The sequence below is a fragment of the Crinia signifera genome, chromosome 1 (genome assembly GCF_055691185.1).
Source record: "Crinia signifera chromosome 1, ASM5569118v1, whole genome shotgun sequence".
In the NCBI taxonomy this organism is placed as follows: domain Eukaryota; kingdom Metazoa; phylum Chordata; class Amphibia; order Anura; family Myobatrachidae; genus Crinia; species Crinia signifera.
This window is the reverse complement of record NC_139217.1, coordinates 80,872,657-80,886,519: the sequence shown is the minus strand read 5'-3', so window position 1 is coordinate 80,886,519 and position 13,863 is coordinate 80,872,657. Positions and strand designations below refer to the sequence as shown.

The 13,863-nt window shown below is 43.7% G+C and overlaps 1 protein-coding gene across 1 annotated transcript in view; it reads left to right on the top strand.

The window, feature by feature from the left end:
* The window catches only part of FRYL (FRY like transcription coactivator), a 250,991-nt gene that overhangs the window by 49,631 nt on the left and 187,497 nt on the right, over nucleotides 1–13,863 (top strand). The window contains exon 3 of the mRNA XM_083168231.1: nucleotides 8,249–8,376. The gene's annotated coding sequence lies outside the window, so the exon portion shown is untranslated. The remainder of the gene's footprint in view (nucleotides 1–8,248; nucleotides 8,377–13,863) is intronic.

Below are 13,863 nucleotides of genomic sequence, written 5' to 3'. Positions count from 1 at the left end.
TTGGAATTTTCAAGCCCGAAATTATTTTCCAGCTGGGTACACATTGCCAGATATACTGATTTGCAGATGTATCTCTGGATGTATCGGGGCAGCATGCTCTTCAAACTGAGGGGCACATTTATGAACCTCGATGAAGTGATAAAGTGTTTTTTATCACCGGCCAATCAGCTCCTAACTGTGAAGTTACAGGCTTGGTTTGAAGAATGACAGGTAGGAGATGATTGGCTGGTGATAAAAAAAAAACAGACACTTTATCACTTCACTGTGTAGGAGAAGGTTACATATACAGTAGATATGGGAGATAGTTAAAAGATAAAATCTATTTTTATTTTAATTGCTAGAATTTGGGCTATTCCTACTAGAAATACAAGAAATGACAAGATGGGACAGCCTTACCGGTCTGGCTCTGTGGGAATATTACTGTCTGGCAGTTTGCTGGGAAGTTCAGGTCATATGATGACTGTTTGCACAGTTTATAGTTCCCTAATCCAGGCACAAATTGAATAATATTTCCGTGAGAAGGATTTTTTTCTGAAAGAATCTTTTTTTTTTTTTTCTTCATTGTTGGGAATTGGTATTTTTATTATTCTTTTTTTGGGGGGGTCTGTTAAAGAAAAAATTGAAATGGCTTGTTGGCAGTGAGAGCCCTGAAGGTGTGTGTGTGTGTGTGTGTGTGTGTGTGTGTGTGTGTGTCGGAGTAACATCCACATGAATGCTAGGACCTAAGAGAATCACACTGCCTCAAACATCTTGCCTTCTTCCCACAGTGCAGAGTGGGAGCCATTTTCCCCCAGGTACGGCCACCTTCTTCCATTGCTCCACACTCCAGTTCTCACAGTCTGCGGCCACGCAGCTCCATACACAATGCACTGTGAGCCTCATTCAGTGTTGAATTCAACAGATATGAATTATCGCTCAATGAGCAATTATCATAAAACAATGAGCATGCGCCAAGTCCTATGCATAGGTATCTGCGAACACAGTAGCCATCGCATTTAGCATTGATAAAAATGAGGGGTTGAGGCGTGCCAGTGGTATGGATACACAATTTTTGCAATGTACTTGGTGTCATGGGCATTGCAATCGCAATATACATGAAATCTTTTGCAGGAATTGCAAATGCATCTCCATCACATGCTGAGTAGCTAGGATGCTGCGGAAGTACTGATGGCAGCAGCAAACATTCCGATGGCCAATCTAATCATTGGTAAATCAGAGGCAGCTGATGGTGTCACAGTGAAGCAGGGACTGCTGGTTAGTGTGCTGCATACCTCACCACATAAATTAGTTTTTTTAAATGGACAAAATATCACTTTCCTTTAGGTTCGTATGTTGTCATGCGAATGATAATTTTTAGCACAGTGTTGTGTATAACTTATTACTATTGTAAGCAACACTTGTTACATAAACATTTTACATGTATGTGTATGTGTTTGCTCAGCAATATATCACTGAGCAATATATCTCTAAGCAATATATCTCCCCGTGTGTACGCACCTTCAGAGTCCTGGTTAAAACCAGGGCTGCCAATCTGACCCTCTCCTTCAGGGAGAAAATGCTCTGTTACTGAACTTTCCAGGTAATGTATGATTGCCATCACCTGTGGGGAGCTAGGTAATTGATAAGAAAGGGGTTTCACCACAGGTGATGGCAATCATACATTACCAGGGAAGTCCAGGAACAGAGCATTTTCTCCCTCATGGAGAGGGTCAGGTAGGCAGCCCTGGTTTTAACCAGGACTCTTAAGGTGCGTACACATGGGGGGGATATATTGCTCAGGGATATATTTCTCAGGGATATATTTCTAAAGCCCCGTAAACACGGGGGGAGATATATTGCTCAGGAATATATTGCTAGCAATATATTCCTGAGCAATATATTGCCAAGTGCCTCCTTTGCATCAGCGACCAGAGATGGTCGCTGATGAAAAGGAACCTCTGCTGGGGGAGCTGCAGAGGTAATTAGCTGGTCGCAGGAGGAGATAGGATTATCACCCCGGTGTGTACACAGCATCAGGGATATATTTCTCAGGGATGCATTGCTCAGCGATATATTACTCAGTGTCTCCTTTTCATCAGCGACCAGAGATGGTTACTGATGAAGGGGAACTTCTGCCGGCGGAGCCGCAGAGGTAATCAGCTGGTCGCAGGAGCAAGCTCCTGCGACCAGTGATTAGAACGGGGCTGAAAACGGGAGCGCGCACCCGGCGATTTATTCGCGGGGCACACTCTCATCACTGGCAATATGGTCGCCAGCGACCATATTCCCAGCGATTTCAGCCCCTATCGCCCCCGTGTGTACACAGCTTGAATGCTGCCTAACATTGGGTCAGATACAGTAAAAAAAAAAAAAAAAAGTAACATTGTGGGGGAGATTCTCTAAACTAAAAATGCAGTAAAAACCCAGTTTTCTGGGTTTTTACCGCATTTTGGGATATTCTAAGCATCCCCTGCCGGGTTATTATTGTATTATTATTATCATTTTATTTATAAGGCGCCACAAGTGTTTCGCAGCGCCATGCAAAGGAACAGTGACAAAGTAAGGGAGACAAAACAAGGCATAACATAGAATAAATAACAAAAATAGAGTACAAATAAAGAGCGCCATAGTTCAATACACATTACAGCTTGAATATAAGTAGTGAGGACTCAATCAACATACTATAAGAGGCCTGAGACCAACGATGGAGATGGGTATGGGATGAAGATGGTCACTGAGTGTTTGAGTATAGGAGAGCTGTGAAGAAGTGTGAAGAGAAGAGGGCTTTGACAACAGGAGGGAAGAGGGCCCTGCTCGGAGGAATTTACAATCTAGCTATCAATTACCTAGCTCACCACAGGTGATGGCAATCATACATTACCAGGGAAGTCCAGGAACAGAGCATTTTCTCCCTGAAGGAGAGGGTCAGGTAGGCATCCCTGAGATATCCTCTACATACCTCCCAATATGACCCATTCCAGGAGGGACACCATGTTCTGCTCCTGGACTTCCCTTTTAATGTATGATTACCATCACCTGTTTTAAACAGGATCATTGATAGGAAAGGTTTTTTTTTTTTGTTTTTTTTAACACCGGTGATGGCAATCATAAATTAAGAGGGAAGTCCAGGAATAGAGCATTCTGTCCCTCCTGTAGAGTGTCATGTTGGGAGGTTTGGATCTGTATATATGTCTAGTGTCTGTGCCACCAAAACACTGCCATCTGTTGGCAGCAAGTGAAACTACATCTCTTTCTCTCTGTCACAGAGGCTATCGTGTACAATTAGCTGCCTTACTAGCTTTCGAGTGGGCTTACTAGTTTATCTATAGGGACACTAATATGCAGTTTTAGAAAAATTCCCAACATGCCCCTCCAAGCAACCCAATGGGCCAGGTATTAAGTATATCCATGCTTGGTCACAGGTGACTTAATTAGTATCTCAGTCCATTTGATTTACCCATCTGTGCTAAGCCATGGATATACTTAACCTGGACCGTTGGGATGCCTTGAGGACCACATTTGAGAACCTCTGGCTTAGGATAAACTACAATTGTTTTGTTTGATGACATTGATGTATAAGAGATGCCTTTTACATACCTCCCAACATGACCCTCTCCGGGAGGGACACAATGCTCTGCACACATATTGTGCAGCACTTTGCAGAGAATATTTGAATATTCACATCAGTCCCTTCCCCAGTAGAGTTTATAATCTATATTCCCTACCACATGTACACGCACACAGACATTCTTGGGTTAATTTTTTTTGGGAGACAATTAATCTACCAGTATATTTTTTGTTTGTGTCAGGAAACCGGAGTACCCGGAGGAAACCCACGCAAACACGGGAGAATATACAAACTCCGCACAGTTAGGGCCATGGTGGGAATTGAACCCGTGACCACAGAGCTGTGAGGCAGTAATGGTAACTAGTGTTCCTTCTAGGATTTTGTGCGGGCAGGGCGCCGCTGCACGGGGGCAGCGCTAGGGGGGCGGACCGGGCCTGCCGACGTCACAGTTGTGGGCGGTCCTGGGCCACGATGTCACAAAAGGGGCGTTCCCAGGTGGCGACGTCATGAAAAGGGGTGGGCCCGGCCGCCGCCTTCGACAACGAAGTTGCTGTGCTGCCGGGGAAGCGCCGGGCATCGTCGTCTTCGGAGGCGCTGGGCTTCCCCGCGCACACCGTCGGGGCAGGCACCAGGCTCTTTTAGCGGGGCGCTGCTAGAGGCGCAGGGCGCATTTTGCCCTTTATAAATAGGGCAGGGTGCAGCGCCCCAATTAAACAGCCTAGCAGGAACACTTCTAACCATTACACCATCCATGCTGCACACTATCTGTCATAGCCAGTAATGACATTTGCAGCAATAGTAGTTTTTTGGTTTCTATAGTGCGTAAATGCAGTTAGCTCTTTGCTACCGAAAAAAACAGACAAAACAAAAGTTACACAAAGAATCGTTTCTAATCTTTATCCAGATTTCAGTGCTGCCATAGCGAAATTGCCTTTGATGCTCAGATTATAATTCACCAAGGTTTATGTGACGTGCACCTCTGCACATGACCTGCAGATGGAGTAGTTTGACTTCTTGTCCAAATGAAATCATTCAGGAAATGTTCTCCCATTTATTCTGTCTGTACATTGTGTGACTCCCATCCTAGACATAACTAAAATCATATTTAGCGAATGTGTGTATGTATGAAAATATCTATCTATCTATCTATCTATCTATCTATCTATCTATCTATCTATCTATCTATCTATCTATCTATCTATCTATCTATCTATCTATCTATCTATCTATCCACACACACACACAATGTGAATCTGTAGGCTAAGGTATTCCAGCTTAGTTATTTGAAGTCCTGGAGTGTTTTTGTTTCCCTTGATGTATGATTTGCCAGATGACTTTGAAGAGAAAATGGCACTGCAGAGTTCATAGCAAGGTATTGGGGAAAACAAGCTATCTGACCATACTGCTATAAATGATACCCCTTTTCTACCAAAATCCCATATCTGTCCTGGGATTTCTTACTCTAGATTTTGCTGGGTCGTACCTGGCTTAGGCACCTTTACCACTGCATCATAGTCCTGGGTTATTCCCGGGTTGCCTCTGTTTCCACTGAACCCTGGGAAATCCTAGGAAAGCCCAGAAAAACCTGTGAATGTCATAAAAGATGGACTTTATTCTGGCTCACAAAGATGAGGTCTCCTTCCAGGCCCCCTCTCTGTGTGTCCAGCTCCCAGCTCTCCAGTACTGCAGACCTGTGCACTCTCCAGCTGCTGTTTCTTCCTATATCCTTTCTGTCCTTTGATTGTGTGTTGTATATTTCAAGATAAAATGTCCCTTGTAAAGCAATGAATACTGTAGTGACACAGTTATCCAGTGACTGCAGACTGCATGTACCCACACGGCAGCACAAGGCCGTTCTAGGACCTCTACACTACTAGAGATAACTGTGGCATCTAGAGGTATCACAGCTGAAGTTTGTTACAGAAAGCGTATATCGGACTATTTTCTCCCTACTGTAAGTGATGAGCATTAGAGGTCACGGGTGCCAGATGACCTAGCGACAGTCGGAATTCCGTCGGTCAGTATACGGACTTCGGAATCCCGACTGTTAAATGCCCAACAGGCGGCATCCTGACTGACAGGGTCTATACTCCCTCGTGGCGGTCCCACATAGAGGGAGAATCGAACCTGTGGTGAGCCCCCAAGCGTGGCGAGCACAGAGAGCCCACAAGTAGCTTCTCTGCACTCGCCCCCTGTCGGAGTACCTGTGGTGGGGATTCCGATATCATTACACTGACCGTCGGCCCGCTATACCACACCCAGAGGTCACTGGAGAGTTCTGTAAACTGAGCAGAACTGTCTGCAGGTGAATCTGCTGCTCATAAACAGATTGCAGAAATCTGAGGTGACTTCTACTATCCATAATAAATGATCAATTTGTCATTGCTGCGACTGCCTCCAGTGTCTACTGTAGGGGTATACCAACTAAAAGGGGTCGGCGGGTGCTTGTAGGATCAATCAGTAAGTAGAAAATCCAAACCTTGTGTTTCACCACAAAACCCGCTTCCTGTGGCTGCAGCCTCACATTTATTGTTTGCACATCTGCGTGCACATTAGTGCTATTTGTACATCGTCTTTATATCAGTTGATGGGAAAATAGAAATCTAATACAATTCATCCATCTCCTCTAAACAGAGGTGTGATAAGAAAGTAAAGATTGTTACCTATTTCCAGCCAGGGGCGGTGCCTATGCTGCCACCTGTTTGTCAGTTGTATTTTTTTTTTTATTGCAGGATTTACAACAACCATTTCCTCTTTTGAAATAAAAATAAATAAATGGATAATGCAAGACGATTGGGCAGTTTGTGTGTCACTAAGTTTTTGTCAGCTAGCATGCCATTGGTGAACTTGCCCACTTATATCATGTATACACTTTGCGTCTTAACCCTTTGAGTGTCAAGTGAATTTGTCAAAATACAGTAGGTGTGAAAAATGCCATCCTAAGGAGCTGTAATGTTTACCTTTTTATATAGTAAATATAATCCCTTTTTTTTTTTTTTAAACAACGTGCATCCCCAGTGATAGGGATGCACGGTCCCACACTTTGCCGTCACCCGCAGAGATAGTGTATGCCTTGTCTATGCTGCAGAGATCGCAGTGTTTTGTCTATAAGCATAGGCAAAGGCCTGCTCGGCACAGCGCCGGGCACACATCACAGGTGCATCTCATTGTGTACAGTGATGTGTGCCGAGCGATCATTGCTTAAGCACCTCTCGCTCAGCACGAGGCTTGGTGCAGATTGCTGGTTTTTGTTGTTGTTTAGTTCTATATTTTGTTAACATTGTCATTTACAATCACAATCTCTGTTTCTTGCCCTCACTTTGTTGCCTATCTGTGCCAACATAGTATTTCCTGACTGCTCCTATCTTTGTGGCTCACGGGAGAGTGAATGTTCACATGTTCAGTTTTGTCTTGGACTAGAGGCTTCGTCAGGACTTTTTTTGTTTCATTTATCAGTTGTATTCATTTTACTTTCAGAGGTTCTCTCTGGACAGATTCTGTGATGATCAGACTGTAACCCTACTTATGTAGTGTATTGTGGCAGGGCGGAGGTGTGGATGGGCTGTGGTATGAGTGTCCGGCAGTTAAGATCCCAATATACGGACATTGTAATCACGGCTGCCGGTACTCCAACAGTGGGGCGAGCGCAAAAAAACCCCTTGTGGGCTCGCTGGCTCACTGCACTCGCCATATTCTCCCTCTATGGGGGTTGTGGACCTTGTTGGTCGGGATCAACTGTCGGGCAGTCAAACAATCAGGATTTCGACATTGGCATACTGTCCATCACGATCCTGACCGTCGGGCAGTCATCCGGCACCTCTGTAAATGTAGTGCACACATACCATCTAGGTTCTATCTGGAAAGAAGTCAAGAACAGTTGTTGTGCTTCTAATGGAATGGTAATGTTACATGATGCTCGGAAAGCCTACATGTACAAATGTTTAAATAAATGTAGTAATTCCGTGAAATAAAGTCCTGAGTGACTTAATAAATAAACTGCACAATGCACAATTCCAGCTTAATGCTGGATACATATATGGAAGTGCTCCATAATTATCCTATTCAAGAACTAGGACACCCAGACATGCTTTCTTTCCAGCAATGATCCTACTAGAAAGGGATATGGTCAAAATCCCAGCAGTTGGGATCCTTTCATCCAGAGGACAGATAGTAGAATCCCGGCAGATCCTGCTGATAATGGGGTTAGCCACTAGTGGAAGGTTAGGATGAGGCTGAAGGGGGAGGCTGACCGTTGAGGTTAGCCTGCAGGAGGGATGGGTTTGGGTTCAAATACCCAGATCCTCCAGAATTCCACTTGTTGTCTCCTGACGGGATTTTATACTCAGGACGTAGATAGTCATGCATAGACTCGCACAAGGCCTGTTTCTGTCTGTTTAAATGTTGTAATCTTTGCAAAACATGAATTTTACATACATCAAATAACTAATCCTAATGAAACAAAACCAATTGTTTGTGCCGTCTTCAGAAAGTGGATAAAAGCAACAGTATATTCTCAATTCTACATGGCAATGATTATAATTTTTTTTTTAAAAAGCATCATAACCTTATAACTGCAGAGGAGGGCAGGAGAGCAGAAATCTCTGCGGTACACGCCGGTATGCATGGTTTAAGTCACAGCATCAGCAGGTTTTGAATACGGCCCATGTCCCCACTAATTGATTTATGTGTTCCCCTTTCTAGCTGCTGCAGCTCACTGAGTTCTGATGGTTCCACGCCTGCCGCTCTACACCTCTCATCTGCTCCAGCTTCCCGATATTAAGATAGATGCACTGAATTTCTGCAGATCACCCAGACCCAACTGCAATCACGTAAGCTGTTACGGTTTTTTATTAATCTTTGCAATCCTTGCATCCAAGCTGTTGTTGTTTAACTTTTTTTTATGGAATCTTGGTTTATTAACCTCGGCATTGTCCGACAGTTACTAGCTGCATTTATGTTTTCAGCACATTAATTACTGTACTTAGCCGTCCTTGCGTAGAGTAAAGTTATATATTAACAGAAAGACGTTGGAACACAAGCCTAGCAGATTGGTTTGCCTGCACATCTTGTCCTTTATGTAAATCAGCTTCTGCCATGTCTGATTTAATGTCTGTCCTACGAATTAGCATGAAATGGCCATCTCAAGTGTGTAACGCCGCTAATGCGAAGGGTTTATGCGAGTCTATCGATGCCAGTGCTGTTATTAACTTCAGATTAGCCAATCTTCACACAGTCTCTTCTGATTAAAGAAAAAACAATCATATCTGATGGAAACTGCATACTAATATTGTTTTAATTGCAATGTGATAATAGAGAAGATTTCGCTTTGATACTTCTAGGCTATAGGCATTTTAATCAGCGGAGAAATTTGCTCATTATTTGACTAGATAAGTGGAAGGTTTCTAATAGCAACAGTCCCCTTGTCTGTTCTTTTTAGTTTTTTAGTTTTAGGACTAACTTCCTGCTGTGCATTGATCTGTATTACCATGGCATGGTCCTGCAGTGTTCCGTTGTGAGACCTTCCTATGCTTCCTTGTGTATTCCGTGCAAGATGTTTTGTGTTTTTAACACATTAAGTTGTCGGTTTATATGAAACATAAAAAGTTAAATTGTATTGTTACTGTCATATTTTAAATTTAATTTATCTTGCTCTATAGAAAATAATTGTACCATAAAAGGAACTTTATGCTAATCTATTACTCAATTTGAAAGTAATTTTATTTAATGTATACAATGAGCGCATTATATAGCAGGGTTCGCAAAAACGCGCTATAGAGCGTATTTTACCCCCAAACAGTCCCCGGGGACTCAGTTTTCAAAACTAAAGGGGTCCCCGAGGACACGCTGTGCAGTTTCTGTACCTGTGAGCCGCAGCCGTGAGCCGCTGCGAGCCAATCACTGCAGCGGCCGCCGGGACCCAATCATTGAACAGTGGTCGCCTGGCAGCCAATCACTGTAGATTTTACAGGTTGCTGCCACTGCGCACCCTAAAGGCGCGTGGGGGGGGGGGAGGGGGGAAGACGACAGGATGGGATGCGGCTTTAACAGTCGCTCTCAGCAGAGTAGGTGTCTAGAGCGGGCTGTCAGGATGACGGGGGACTGGATGTGGCTAAAACAACTCAGAGCAGCGTGTCAGCTATTCCAACCACATCCAGTCCCCCGCCGTGCTGATAGCCCACTCATCTACTCTGCTGAGCAGCATGTCGGCTTTTCCAGCCCTTGGGCAACGACCCCCCCCTCTCCCCTCCGTAGCAAAAAGTGCCCCCCCCCCTCCACTGTGGCAACAAACCTAAAATGACAAACCCTCCCCCTCCTGCCTAATGGCAACCAGCATAAAACGCCCTCTCCCCTGTAGCAACCAGCATAAAATGTCCCCCAGCATGTAACCCCTGCAAGGAGCATATAACCCCTAGCAACAAGCATGTAGGTAAGCAGCACTTATGTGCTATAATATATACTGGGCATATCGGTGTGTACTGGGCATAACGGTGTGTGGTGTGATTTGTACTGGGCATAACGGTGTGTGCTGTGATGTGTACTGGCCATAACTGTGTGTGCTGTAATGTGTACTGGCCATAACGGTGTGTGCTGTTATGTGTACTGGGCATTACGGTGTGTGCTGTAATGTGTACTGGGCATTACGGTATGTGCTGTAATGTGTACTGGGCATTATGGTGTGTGCTGTAATGTGTACTGGGCATTACGGTGTGTGCTGTAATGTGTACTGGGCATTACGGTGTGTACTGGGTATTGCGGTGTGTGCTGTAATGTGTACTGGGCATTAGGGTGTGTTCTGTAATGTGTACTGGGCATTACGGTGTGTGCTGTAATGTGTACTGGGCATTGCGGTGTGTGCTGTAATGTGTACTGGGTATTGCGGTGTGTGCTGTAATGTGTACTGGGTATTGCGGTGTGTGCTGTAATGTGTACTGGGTATTGCGGTGTGTGCTGTAATGTGTACTGGGTATTGCGGTGTGTGCTGTAATGTGTACTGGGTATTACGGTGTGTGCTGTAATGTGTACTGGGTATTACGGTGTGTGCTGTAATGTGTACTGGGTATTATGGTGTGTGCTTTAATGTGTACTGGGCATAACGGTGTGTGCTGTAATGTGAATTGTTACTACTATGTGACCACACCACTTCCTCCCAAAAAACGTGCAGTGTCCCTGTTTTCAGGTTTATATAGTTTGTAGTGTATATGTATCTTTATGCGAGTGGGCCAATTGATACCCCCCCCCCGACCCACATGTGCCATGCTGGGGAGAAGGGGAGAGGAGGCTTTATTCTGTTGGGACCCAGAAAATGTCAGGTAGGACCCCAATTTTTAGAAGTGAAGGGTCCCCGGGGCCCACTTTTTTGGGTGGTTTTCGCGAACACTGATAGAGTATTTGTTTTGCTCTTTGGCCCTTATTCAGATCTGATCGCAGTACAAATTTGTTCTCAAAATGGGCAAAACCATGTGCACTGCAGGTGGGGCAGATGTAACATGTGCACAGAGTTAAATTTGGGTGGGGTGTGTTGAAACTGAAATCTAAATTGCAGTTTAAAAATAATGCAGCCAGTATTTACCCTGCACAGAAACAAAATAAATCACACAAATCTAACTCTCACTATACATGTTACATCTGCCCCACCTGCAGTGCACATGGTTTTGCCCATTTTGAGAACAAATTTGTACTGCGATCAGATCTGAATAAGGGCCTTTGTGTAGCCATCTACTGGTGGTTTGGATTTTGAGAGTGATAAGCACATCTAAAATGTGTCCCGATAAACCTCTATTCTTTTAAAAGAACCCGCAAATACATATTATGTGAATGCTTTGGGGGGGGGGGTTTAATCTAGGATCACGGCTGTCAATCCCTGACGACAGCTGTGATCCTGGCCCTTTTGCGGTTAGCCCGACAGCTAAACGACAGACTGAATTCAATGTCCTGCCTGCCGATCGGCGCAAAGGGGGCATGGCTGCAAAAACGGCCGTGGATTGATGATCTGCAGCTGGGATCACGACAATCTACGGCCAATATCGGCAGAACGAGCCCGACAGCATCTAAAGTCTGGCCCGTTCTGCCTTGATCCTGCATCAATGCTGTCGCTAAAGACAGCATTGAATAGGGAGACGCCACGTCGGAAATAGCGGCGGAACATTGCATACCCCCCTTTGTCTTTAAAAATGCATCCTGGCCCAGTGTGAAGTTTGACGTTGAAATTAAAATAAAGCTCTCACATTTATTTTATTATTGTCGTCAAATAATGAAAGAAAGAAAAAACACCTTTTTTTGGGGGTTGCGTCCTCTTGATTTTTCTCTAATTGAACCAATTTACATACTGCGGGCAGCAACAAATGAAGAATATTGGCCCTTATTCTGAAATTATTGAAATAATTTAAGACCTCGTTTTCCTTTTATTATTTATTTTATTCATCCAAGCAATAACAAACAATGTCCAAAAGCATCATGTATCAAGGGACAAAGTAAGCAATAACAAAAAGTAGGCAAATAAAAATAACACAAAATTCACATTCTAAATGCTGATAGTGATGGTGGAGGCTATACCTGACAGATAATGTAACCTGAGCGTGGTAGGCAAAAAGATCTCCAAAACAGTCAAAACAACTAGAACATTTGTCAGCCTGTAGATACAAATTGGTGGGCTGCCTAGATCAGATTTTCATACCAATAGATATAGTGGAAATATATTTCTGCCGTTTGCGAGCGAAAGTAAATGAATCAATGTGAAACCCTCCAGCATTCAGATAAAGTGTCTGTCTTGGTCTCTTTGCGCAAGGAAGTTTCAAGCTAATCCACCTGCAATATTTACGGGCCGCTGCTCTCCCCCGCATTGTGTTTTCTGTGATATATTAAAAGCGCTACTTGTATATTATGCAAGGAAATATTTTGTCTGCAATTTCAAATATTTAGCGTAAAATAACTGGAAGCTAAACCCCACTTTTGTGAGTCAAAGAAAGTAGCCGCCGTTTATCGGAATTTTTGCCTGCCTCAGGCAAAATTCCCGTTTACCGGGCAATAAAAAAATTCTCAAAAGTAACCCTGTTTTCATGCTAAAACACAGACTTCACTGGTAGGTGACTACTCTAGAAAATTCGTTTTTTTTTCTTGCCCATATGTTTGTAGAGGAACAAATTGTTGTGCTGAGAGCTGGAATAAAGTATAACACCCCAAGGGGGTATTCAATGACCCCGGCTGCGAGCTATGATGGTGAGAATTGCCAATAGCTCACCATCAAGTATTCAATTCTCTCCCCTTCAAATGCCGTTTCCACCTCGCTGGTTCCCTTTGGCGAGGTGGAAACGACAAGTGTGGCCATTAACATGGCAGGGCTTGCCACAAAATGCAGCGGACTCGCTGAATTGCAGCAAACCTCACCATTTAAGGGGACGGCGAGGATTCTGGACAAACACTGACTTTTCCTCCCCTCATACTTAACCCAAATCGATAAATGATGCACCATTTTAAATATTAAGCTCTATTCTGACGAACTGTTCATTTACAGTTGCACATTGTATTGTTTGTTTAAAACTTTAAGTTAAAAATGTACTTTTGGCCGTACACTTCTTTCCTGGGAAGCGTTGATACGACATGGATAAGATCAGTTTTGCTCGGCTACTGGATTGCACAAACCAAAAACCTTGCTTATAGAATTAATCATATTTTATTTGCATGCAAAAAAAAAATTTGCACGGGCCACCTAGTTATGCTGTGTTCTGGAATAGTGGTTTTATTATGCTGTGTTCTGGAATAGTGGTTTTATTATGCTGTGTTCTGGAATAGTGGTTTTATTATGCTGTGTTCTGGAATAGTGGTTTCATTATGCTGTGTTCTGGAATAGTGGTTTCATTATGCTGTGTTCTGGAATAGTGGTTTCATTATGCTGTGTTCTGGAATAGTGGTTTCATTATGCTGGGTTCTGGAATAGTGGTTTAATTATGCTGTGTTCTGGAATAGTGGTTTCATTATGCTGTGTTCTGGAATAGTGGTTTCATTATGCTGTGTTCTGGAATAGTGGTTTCGTTATGCTGGGTTCTGGAATAGTGGTTTCATTATACTGTGTTCTGGAATAGTGGTTTCATTATGCTGTGTTCTGGAATAGTGGTTTCATTATGCTGTGTTCTGGAATAGTGGTTTCGTTATGCTGTGTTCTGGAATAGTGGTTCCATTATGCTGTGTTCTGGAATAGTGGTTTCATTATGCTGGGTTCTGGAATAGTGGTTTAATTATGCTGGGTTCTGGAATGGTGGTTTCGTTATGCTGGGTTCTGGAATAGTGGTTTCGTTATGCTGGGTTCTGGAATAGTGGTT